Source organism: Argiope bruennichi, chromosome 5 (assembly GCF_947563725.1).
Source record: "Argiope bruennichi chromosome 5, qqArgBrue1.1, whole genome shotgun sequence".
Taxonomy (NCBI): Eukaryota; Metazoa; Arthropoda; class Arachnida; order Araneae; family Araneidae; genus Argiope; species Argiope bruennichi.
Genome location: NC_079155.1, coordinates 90,202,568 through 90,215,151, shown reverse-complemented (window position 1 = coordinate 90,215,151; position 12,584 = coordinate 90,202,568). Strand labels below are relative to the sequence as shown.

Genomic DNA, 12,584 nt, shown 5'->3' with positions numbered 1-12,584 from the left:
ACTAAAATCGTCATAAAATCTGAGTAGTATTCTCTCCTGAACACATGGTTTTCTAAGTTGAAATCTAAAGCCTGCAGGAGCAATAAAATTAATCATTGTTAAATAAAGCTTAGAAGTAGAGTTAATTTATCCAAAAACGTTAAATGCTTCAGAAAATCTCTGAAGTTATCAAACATAAAAGTAATTAGGTTAAGTTAAGGGATTTCGGTGCTGTAATGACTAGTTTTATCCTAACTGTGCTAACGCTAAAGTACTTAACAAAATTTGCCAAAGCTTTAATTTGTGTAAGCATATTGTCATTAAGTTATTAAATAAAATCACCCTTCATATGTTGCATTAAAAATGTTAACAACGTCTCATGTCGTTTCATAATTAGCGTCATAATTTTTTTTATTTTTTATTTTTATTAGCTTTCTTGAAATTTTTCGTAAGTAATGTTCGATTATTTCATTTTATTCGATTATTTATTCTGTAATTATTTATTGACGATATTCACTGATATTATCATCATTAAGATTATTCCAGTTTTCAAGATCGATCGAAGTGTCATCGAATTTATCTTTATTTTGGTCATTACCTGCAAAATTTATATTCCTATTGGTAAGTCATAGGTATGTATTCAGCAAATTATATCTTTAAATTTTATTTATATGTTGAGTATTTATTTAAAATACAGTTTATTACAATTATTAAGCTGTCTCTGATTGAATGAACTTTCATTCATTTATTAACATTAACGATATTTCATCAGGTATTTAATTCCCTCCTTTTTCCTGCCTTTAGTTATAAATGCGCTTAATGAATTGCATCTTTTTCTTACCTTTTGCCCAGTTTTTGTGAAAAAATATATGTATCATTAACTAACATAATAATTATATATTTTAAGAATAACTGAAAAAAATGTCTTGATAGTATTTGTATTCAAACCAGGAATTGAAACAACTTTCTTTTCATTCTACAGCAGCAACATTTTATTTTAGTATCTATAATAATATTATAAGAATAAAAAAAATCTATGACCAAACGCAAATTTATTCCATTCATCTAAATAAATTAATAAAAAATAAGGTTATTGTTGTCTCTTTATAATTATAGTTATACTTCTTTTTATCTCTTAATAGTTATAGTTTCATCGACACTTTTTTATAAAATGCTTTTGAATATATTTCTAATAAACTTAAATAAAAATAAGCTGGAACTTAAAAAAATAAATAAATAAAAGTTTTTTGAGTATTTGCTAAAGTTTTTATAAATGCTTTGTTTTCACAATAACTGAAATCATCATGTTATTTGTTACAAATAGATAACTTCAGTAGCTATTTGTAACAAGTAATTGAAATTAATTTTCGTTGTAAATCAATTCATTTATCATCTTATTATTTTATAAAAACACAATTCATCCTTACGTTCTTTATACAAACGCAATTCATCCTAATTATATCCAATTAATTATTTATTTATTCATACTTACGTTTAGCATACAATTTTGAATTATTTTTTTTTCTGTCAAGCAATATTACCATTTCTTTATGCAGAACTACATCCATATAAATTGTCTTTGGTTTTTGGTTAGAATATTCATCATTATTTTACGTAATACTCAACAAGAGAAATGCTCTTATTTAAACATCATAATTATTGAACAAATTATATGTTGATTAATTATCCATGATTAACACCAGTATTTCAATGATAGGCACTTTTGGACATTTCACATTAAAATATTTTAACTTACATTTCATCAATTGTAATGTAAACTTAGGCAACACAACGTATATAATATATATATTTAATTTTTAAATAAACTAGGAAAATGACACATACTGCTTTTCCCTATATGAGCTGTGAAAAATTGAAAAACAATAGCCTGTTTATCTATTGAAAAGAGTTCTGTATTTTAAGAGGGAAAAAAAGTGAATTATACCTTAAGCTTCTTTTTTTTTAACTGACTTTGAGAGAAAAGTGGTTGAAATATGCAAAAATAATAATAATAATAATATTTCCAGATCATATTGGCTTACTCAACCAGAAAAAGAGTATTCCAATTAAAAAATTTCTAAAAAAAATGGGAAAATATTTTCTAAAAGAGATAATTACAAACACATTTTATTCTTAAGAGACTCTCCATCATTGATTTTTATCATATTTTATCTATAATTTTCAAAAAATGTAGAAATTAATTATCTTAAGATGAGCATTTTTGAAAAAAAAGCATGCTATATTTGTGTTTTATTCTTTTCGAAACGTACTTTCAAACCTCAATATCTCATCCTCTTTCTAATTTAAAGTAACAATATTGTGAAGAAAAAAGAACCCGAATGTAAATTGTTTTTCCGAATTCAATTATGGTTCCGAAAAACTTCGCTTCAATATCAAAAATAAATAACAAACAATCCGAGAATTTATATTAATATTCTAAACTTTTGCCAATTTTTTTTATCTATAAATAGCTAAATTTATAAATTAAGCCATTAGTCACATCAATAAAATGTTAATTTATTATTTAATTTTAAAAAAGTTGTTTCTCCAATTTACTACGGATATTATGTTAGAATTCTTACTTAAAAATAATATTTTTTTTTTCCAAATTTTTACAAATTTATGAGCATAGTTAAGTAGTTCAATATTTAAAGTGAAATCTACACTACACTGTTTATTTCAACTTAAATCTGCACTGTCATAATTCGTAAAAAGTATGCAATATTTACAGTTAATCGCAGCATTTAAAAAGAACGACGGTTGCTAAAGGGAAATTAACATAAACGTACACAAATCGATTTTAGTTCAAAAATAAATTTCCAATTTCCAATCTGAAATGGGTTTCTTTTGAAATTTTGTAACTTATTTTAAATGGAAAATGATTTATAAATAAAAAATATATATATAGATTTCGTTTCAAAGTATTATAACATGCTAAGCTAAATATCAAATTTCGAACATAATTCTCAAACGAAATACGAAAATATCTTTTCAAAAGAAAAGTGAATTTACATATACATTTCCTTGATAAAAGAATTTTTATCCTTAATTTAAATATTTCAAATGAGAAAATTCCAAGGAACAAATTTCCTTTAGCTTCGCACTTTTCCCAGCTGCACTTTCACCATCATACACTTATTTTATTGTCTCCTCGTACGCGCTTTTAAATTGCAAAATCTCTCAGAAAATCTCTGGCTTTGCGTATCAGAAATCCATCCCAGTAGAATTTCCCACGGATCGAAATTTTTCATCAAAATTCAATCCTCGTCTTTCAACAGTATCCCTTTACCATAAAAGGTAAAAATGATACCGATGCCATTCGATATGATACGATACGATAGTGCCAATCATCTCATGCGTGGACTGATTCATCCAAACGAAAAAGGTGTCCCGGAAAACCAAATATCCAGGTGCAGCGCATTTATGGAGGCGCTCGATTCTGTTGCCATGGCAACGGGATCGAGCGACGAACAATACACGCTATCCCAACGCTCAAAACAAACCGTAGGTGGAGTTTAGCTTGTCATTTATCCTTTGAATAAAAAGAAAACTACTTGTGGAGAATTTACTCAGTGTGTCTCGGCTTATCTTATGTAATATTAGATATTCAAAAATGTAGAGTAAATAAAGCGCCGTTGGGAGGTTCTTTTATATTTTTTTATTGAATAAATAATTATAGTAAGATGATACCAGAAAGTATATTGGGAGCACAAGGAGTAAATATCATTTCTTATTTTATTTTATTGTTTCGCATATACAAAATTTTAAAGAAATACCGTGTTTTATTTAATTTGTTTAAAAACAGTAAAATGATCTGTCTTTATCTAATATTTAAAATATTTTTATACCTAATATCTCACCCACTTGTTACTTTTTATATAGAGAGAAAATATTTTATTTAATTCTGTTCATAATAAAACAAATTTATAAAAATGGATACTAGAGTCAATATTAATGGACTTTTTTAATTTAATGGAAAACAAAGGTAACAAATTATTGTGAACTTATGAAATATAAATTTATTGAGTTTAAATTAGCGACCGATATACATTTTAAATTTAGAAGTTCTTTCATTTTTATATTAAAATTTCTTTCATTTAAAAATTAAACGAAATTATATAAATATGTAAAACTGAGTCCATCAAATTTACTAAAATTACTAAAACATTTCGCTTACATTTTATATGTTTACCAATTAATATTTTTCAAATAATTTTTTCACGAATATTCATATAAGAGCATTAACTAATTACTCTAGTAAGATTTTACAAGTATTTTCCTAACTAATTAATTTATAAAGACCTTCCAAAGAGATAACTAATCATATTTTACGTACAGGATTTTTGCCAAGTTTAGGCTTAGTTATGCTAATTTTTTTTTAGAGATTTAATTCATTTACTTTTCTTATAAAATAAATTTTTCCCAATTAATATTTTATTAAAATTATTTGCTACCTATATTTTTATTACTGCTATATTTACTATTTTTTTATTATTTTTTTTTCTAACAGGCTCCCTAAATAATGCACATCTTTATTTCCGAATTTTTGTAAAGGCAGTTAAAAATTACTCTCCTACACACACACACACACACACACACACACAAAAAATATTAAGATTGAATTGGACATCAAAAAATCATCTGACGACATTCAAAATTGCTTTTTCAAATCAAGGTTTATCAATTTTAAATGTTCATATGATACTTTAAATTTTAATAATAAACTTTAGAGGAATTATGTTTGAAACTTTTTTATACTTTTTCAAATTTGCAATAAACTACGGATTGGCAAACACGAATTAGATTTCACTAATTATACTTTTCCCAAAACATTTTTCCAATCCTGCTCACAATAATTCTCACACAAATAGTTTCTTATATATTTCCAAACCAGTGATAAGGCAGTGTAAAGTAAAAGCAATTACTAAATACGTGTATCTTCTATCTAAAGGCGAAATATGTTTGTAAATGAATGTAAAAATTCAAATAATTGTTTTGATATAAAACATGTGAAGTGCAATGCTCATAAAAAAATATTTATTGAACTTTTTATGTATGTTTTAAAGCAACAAAATATGTATATAAGCATTTTGATTTAGCATATTAAAAATTAGAATCCGATTTAAAATATTTATATAAAAGACATCAAATTTCAGTCGATGAATTTCTTGAAAATCTATATAGCTCGTATAAGGGAAAATAAAAAATTCGACATACAAACAAAATAATACATTTTTTTTATCGCAGTGAAATAAAATTAATTAAAATTTTCTAGATCCTGAACTTTTCTACATTTAAAATACTACATTAAATAAACAAGTCATTGTAAAGTCAATGATTCTAAAAATACTGCAATAATATAATATTTTTAGCAATATTATACAAAGGGTGGTTTTAACTCCCTCAATACTGAAAGGCTCTAACCGCCCGTTCAACGAACCTACTGTGAGCTGACTGAAAAGCAGTGTATTATTCGTTAGAAACACCTGTCCAGATGAATTTGATGGATGAAGAAGTGTTTTGTAATCAAATTTTTCAGATCCAGAACTTTTCTACATTTAAAATACTTAATATACATTTCGCAAACAAGTCACTGTAAAGTCAACGATTCTTAAAATACTGCAACAATATAATATTTTAGCAATATTATACAAAGGGAGGTTTTAACTCCATCAATACTGAAAGGCTCTAATCGCCCGTTCAACGACCCTACTGTGAGCTGATTGAAAACAGTGTATTATTCGTTAGAAACAGCTGTCCAGATGAATTTGATGAATGAAGAAGTGTTTTGTAAATTCTCAAAGGGTATCTGAACATCTCTTTTTTTTTTAATATTAACCCCATAAAAACTCCATCTGTCGTCGGAGATTTGCTGGGTGTGAGGATTTTTCTTATCTTCGCAAACAAAAACTCGGGTGTTTCATATTCCGATGTATCTAAACATGGAAGATTTTAAGAATGAGAGTATTAAAATAATGGGACAAAATACAAGGGAAAATCGAACATCGAAAAATAATTTAATTTTACTATAGAATATGAATTTGCATTCATAAAGAGTTATTGCCACAGAAATGTATTTATCTAAAATGAAAGAGTATATCAGGTAAAAAATGGAATACAAAATTAATTCAATGTTAATTCAAAACAGCACAATAAATTTGCTTGAATCCAAACATTATTAATCATGCGTAGCTTTGACACATGTAGCAATGTCAAATACCCAGCAGCATCGGCTACTTCTCGAATACTTAAGGTTCAAAGCACTTGCCATTTAACGACATACACGATTCGGCTGTTGTTAATCACACATTTGTATTTTTGTGATACAGAAAATTATAAACGTCGCACCTGCCGAATTTTTCTCCCATGTCAACACGTGGTAAATATCAAAGTTTTCAACTCGGAGAGTAAGGCTGGCGATGTCTGATTTCATGGACAGAGTGAGTTGATTCAATGAACATGTCGTGCCTCAGATGTTTGTCCGTTGCTCTGTACTGGTGAGGTTACGGTTTGTTTCAGTATCTTGAAACTACTACTTTTCGACGTTTCTATCTCATTAAGGAGTGAGACCCTAAAGGAAGAGCGCATTTCTGGAATTATTCTGTATTCTTTTACCTTGATTTCAACCTTATCAGATACTTTTTTGTCCGATTTTTTTCAAGTGTATGCGAGTGTCGTTTTTGATCTTATTATTTTATTTTAATTCAAAATTTATTTATTTCCGAGATTAATCCGAGTTTCCTTTATTGTTAAATGTAATCATCTCCTCCTTTCATCTTCCTTCCCACCCTTATTTTGACGAATTAAACCCATCCTAATACATGCGCAAAAGCTCGGAGGATTATAGAATCCATTGGTAAACAATACATGGCAATTGACATTACTATTTTTTCACTATCCGAATATTATGTTCGAAGTTGCTTTTGATATATAATTTATAAATGTATATATCAGAAGGTTTTTCCGTAATAGATTTTATCTCACGAAAAAGGACAGTGAAAATAGTTTCGAAAAAGAACAGTGAAAATAGTTTCATGTGTCTATTTTTCTTTATATTTGCGGCATCATGATTTCTTCTAAAAATTACTTAATTATCTACATCTCATCCTCTGATTTCTTTGCTTTAAAATTTATTTCACGAAATAAGAAAACACTTTGTATAAGAATTTTCCTTTACCAAAAGTCATTGCTCACAGACGTTCACTAAAGAAAAATTCCAAAACTGGTTTACAACTTTAGTAACCATGTATTCTTAACAATTTTACACCAGCGTTCCTAAACTTTCTGAATAAAAATAAACTTTACGCAAGTTTCCCGAGATCTGTAGAAGACTCTTTGGGATCTTAAGGACTCCTTTGACTAAAATCGGACCCAAACGTAAAAGCTTGTAGAATAATAAATATGTAGTGGAAGCACAGAAGATCAATTCCTTTCGGAGCTTAAAAGTAAAAGAGGAAAGTTTCTGTGAGCGACTAATCGGATTTTCCTCAAAGAGTCCTCTATAACTTTAAGAAGCTCACAAGAGATCAATATTTATCCCTTCGCTGGAATTATATAAATACTAAACTTTTAAAAGCGTTTCGTACAATTACTATCATGATACGGCATGCTTATGTAACCTCCTTTGAAACGTTTTGGGTTAAATATCGTTTTATATCATAAGAATCGTTAATATAATGAGAAACAAGTTCCAAGATTTTATTGAATGTTCAAGGCTACAGTTTAAAATGACAATTGTAGAAATATAAGCAATTAGTTGAAATTGTAAAAAAAAAACTTCAAAGGTATCTTAGATTTTATTAATACCAACTGTTTTTTAAAGTTAAAATATCTTTTTTCGTCACAAATGAATTAGAACTTCAGAAATATCTGAAAACATCCTTTTTTTATTCAAAAAAATTTCTAAAAACGTAGAAAAAATATTTTTAGTCATAATTATCCTAAATGAAAAAAAAAATCGTTAAACCACGAAATGCTGATAGAAATATATAAGTGAACATGAATTCTAACCATATTTATAATATTTTTAAACTATTAAACTCTCAGATTTTTTTCTTAAGATGACAAATTTTTATATTTTTATTATTTTTCATGTCCCACGCTTTTAAGATTTGTGATTCCATTTAAAGATTTTTAAAAAAATCTGGTGTTATCGCATTATTGAAAATTTATTATTTCACAAAAATCATCGCTTTATTGGTAATTGCATTCTGCTTTTTAATATTTAAATTATTTATCAAATTCTGCCTCCAATTTGAATTAAAACTTGATTAAAATTATTCGATTAATTAATTAAAATTTTTAAATATTAATTTTTACTTATTGTAATCAAAAATATATGTTTAAAATTATTTTTTTATCATATTTAGAATTCAGAGATAAATAATTAGAAAATTTCCCCTGAACAAAGATGAAATTTATTTACATCGAATATACAGATCAACTTAAAATCTGATTTTTTTTTTTTTTTTTTTTTTTTTTTATTTCTGCATACGAATGCCAATTTTAAAGTATTGAAAAATTGTCTATAAATAATTGTTCAAATTAAACTTGATCAGTTCTTAAAATGTAGAGAGTGTTCTCTTATACTATAGAGAACACAAATTGGACCATAATTAAGCACGATAATTTCAGATAAAGTACTTACTATATACTTGATAAAAATAATGCAAAACTCTGCAATAATATAAACTCAATTTACAAGGATATACAGTAAGAAATATGTAAATAAAAATTTATTGTATTAAAAATATAAATATAAAATAAGTATATATAAATATATATATTAATATGATATATATATAAATATATATATATATTATAAAATATATTTAAATATATATATTAAATATAAAATATTATATTAAAAATATAATATTTTATATTTAATATAAAAATTTTTATATTAAAAATATGTAATATAAAAATTTATTGCATGCATGACCAAATAAGTCAAACAATAATATTTTTAGAAAATGTCGCTAATAAAAAAATCCATCTTATTTAGTCTTTTATTGAATAATTTAAAATTTTGAATTAAAACTCACTTAATTTTTAGTTAAAATCGTAATCAAATTTCAAAAATAAAATTTCGTGATGCCTATTTTTTATCCTTTAAAATATTGTGCCAAATTTGAAAGCAACATGTCAAACAGTTTTGACTGCACACTCATTTCCCCCTTTATTATTGGTAGAGATTAGACATTTTTTTATTCTGTGTTTTTTAGATTAAAACATCACGAATTTGGCAAATTGAATTTTCTCAAGATTTGTGACTATGTTCAAAATGAATTGCTGAAAAATGTTATAAAATCTAATATTTATGAATTTTAATGTAAACTATTTTTTTAAAAAACTTATGCAAAAAATATATCAGTTAAAAATAAAAAGTGATTTGAAAATTGGAAAGTTTTTATTTTCGACTAAAAAAAAAGGTATAAAGCAAAAGTCCTTCAGTTCGGAAGTTTATAGGATGATTTGTTCAAAATCGGGCAAATAACATCAAAAATATAACTCCTCATTCTTTTTATAAATGAATGAGAGGATAATAATTAATATTATGAGATTAATACTTATTATTCTTCTAATAAACTATACTTCCATCCTACCTAGCTTTCGAATGAAAAAAAAAAAATCTGAATTTCCAATTTTCACATAAACAGGCATTAAGACAACTATAAAATCATTTTTAAATGAACATGCAACTTATTTTATAGTTCTGAAACTACAGAATATATTGATAAATTATAATACCAAACTTTTACAAAACAATAAGGATTGTTATGCAATTAATGAAGATTTCCGTAAGTCCATTTCATCAAAATTTAGATTTAAGAGAAATACATATTATATATGTGAAATGAACAAGAACCAGGCAAAGATAGAAATCATTATATCTTATCAAAATTGAACTTAGAAACAAAATTGAAACGGTTTTATGAAAAAAACTGTTCAGATATTAAGAATAATGAATCAAATTAATATTCGGTATTTTCAGTAATATCAATTTTTCAACATAATTTCCTATAGTAACTATTAAATAAAATTTATTGAGCAAAGCTTCGAAAACTAATTTTGCAGCATACATTTTTATCTTTATTTATCTCTATTTTAATGTTATGAAGCACGAATGATGAGTCATAGTGTTGGTTTTACCCCAAACTGACTCACCATTTAGTCCGGTCTGATCAACCAATTTGAGGGAGTGTTAACTGATCGATTTCTATTTGTATAAGAGGTATTGTAAACAAGAAATAAGGTCATAGGATTTTAAATTCAGATTTTCTTTCATAACATTTGAATCAAACTTGCAGTAATAATAATTATTTTAAACTTAAAGTATTGAAAACTCGAATGTTGGCGAAAATATTGAAATTCTTTGTTCAATATCCTTAATCATTGAATGACTTACGTTATAAAACCGTTTCAATTATATTTTTAAATTCATTCCTTGAGAACTTATATTGGACTCTATTTCTATATAGTGTAGGGTTTAATGCTATATATTTATATATTTAAATGTTATAGCAAATTCTGAATTTTGGTAGTTTCTTTTAATGAAAAACAAAATAATTTAAAGCAATATATATATATATATATATATATATATATATTACTCAAATCGGATATAATAATTTTTATATATGATCTGAATTACCTGAAATACGAAATAAGATATCTGCATATTAAAGGTTTAAAGTTGTTTTTGCTTCAACGCGTGAAAAAAAATTGAAAATTTTATGTATTTATCAATGGGATTCCATTATTTAAAAGAGGTTTTAAAACACAGCTTATTTATTAGTTTTGGAAGAAGATAATATGGTTCTTAACTTATCTGCAAAAATTTTAGTATTTCATTTGACCAACTATTAAGTTAGAAGCCAACTTTTTATGCATCTTTTTACCAAAGAAATTGTCTTTCATCCACTTTTTTCAAAACATGTTCATCTTTCCAATCGCATATTTTTTATGGATAACTTTTATTCTAAATTATACAAAAACACGTTAAATTAAAAAATGCAAAAAAAAAAAAATCCGAAAATCTTTTTTGAAATTCAGTTTTTTTTAATATCAGAGACAAATCAGACATTAAATTGAACTAAATACATTCGTCTTTGAAATAAATTTGATTTCTACTATATAAATAATTTTTAAATAAGTTCTACGAATTCTTTTCCAATATTCTTAAAGAGAAAAAAAATATAAATAAATGCAAGATGCTCATTTTAATAAATAATTAAAAAAGAAATGTATTTGCGAGACATGTATAGGCAAAAGATAATAGTCTTACCAAGATTTTTTTTCTTTCATTTCTTAGTTTAGTGTTAGCAATTTTTTTTATTTACGTGTTCAGTGAATTATGATTCCATTTATTGTTGCACATTTCTAATGTAGTTTTATAAATGTTATTTTATTACATATTTGATGTAATTATTAAAGGACTGAATCTTTTGCCCCTTTTTCTTTTGAATCAATTGGATTCCTACTTGATTAGATATAAAAAAAGATTTCGGACATTCCAAAAAAGTATGAACGCATCTCAATGAAAATTTTTAGCTTAACTCTCACATAGGTTATTGTTACACATTTTTTATCAATTAACCAAGTATTTATAAAACATCTGAATCGCGTGATACAAAATCGTGCAGAAAAATAGTGAGATAAATCTTTTGTACAACTTAGGCATGTTTTTGAGCAATTTTTAATTCTTTTTGATTCAAATTCAGTATGTAAGAAATTCAATTCGACATTTTTTGTATTATAAATATTTTTTTTTTCGTATAGCATTACTTGTTTAGCTAAAATTATTCATTCACTATTCAACTGCATCCAGAACATATTCGCATCTATTATGCATTTCAAACCCTCTCCAGTCCGAATTAGAAGCTGAAATGCATACAAAGGCTGTTTACAGTGGCGTTGTCAAATGACATAACAAGCCTGAAAAGGGTTGGTTATCATATACATCTCCCGCTATTCCAATTTGATTTGAAGCAATCAAAATCTATACCCTTATTGTGAAATCACCCATACTTCTGCATTAAAAAGGTATATCAAAGTTGATTTAGCACTAAATTTAAAATATAAATTTAATTCATAAATATATTTTATTTTTCACTTCTTTATGAATAAATGAAATTCTTGCGAATCATCTACAGTATTTGTCGATATAAAATTCTACAGAAACCTTTTTATTCAAAATTCAATAATTTCCGTGAGTAGTTTAACTCACCGAGAATTTTCAGTGTTTTCATTTCAACTTGAAACAATCTAAATATGAATTTATTCTTAAAATGCAATTTTTTCACGTCTTTATCAATAAATAAATTTCTTATGAATCATCTACAATATTTGTCAAGATAAAATTGTACAGAATTCTACTGAATGAAATATTTTTATTCAACGCTCAATAATTTCCATGAATAGTTAATTCACTGAAAATATTCACGGTTTTCATTTCAACTTGAAACTATATAAATATGAATTTTATTCCTAAAATACAATTTTTTCACTTATTTATCAATAAATAAAATTCTTATGAATATTCTATAGTATTTGTCAAAATAAAATTCTACAGAACTGTATTAAATGAAACATTTTTATAC

General features: G+C 25.5%; 1 protein-coding gene across 2 annotated transcripts in view; it reads right to left on the bottom strand.

Annotated features, from left to right (window-relative positions):
* Positions 1-12,584, bottom strand: part of LOC129969310 (frequenin-1-like) — a 421,518-nt gene that overhangs the window by 159,355 nt on the left and 249,579 nt on the right. The gene's annotated exons all lie outside the window — the stretch shown is intronic.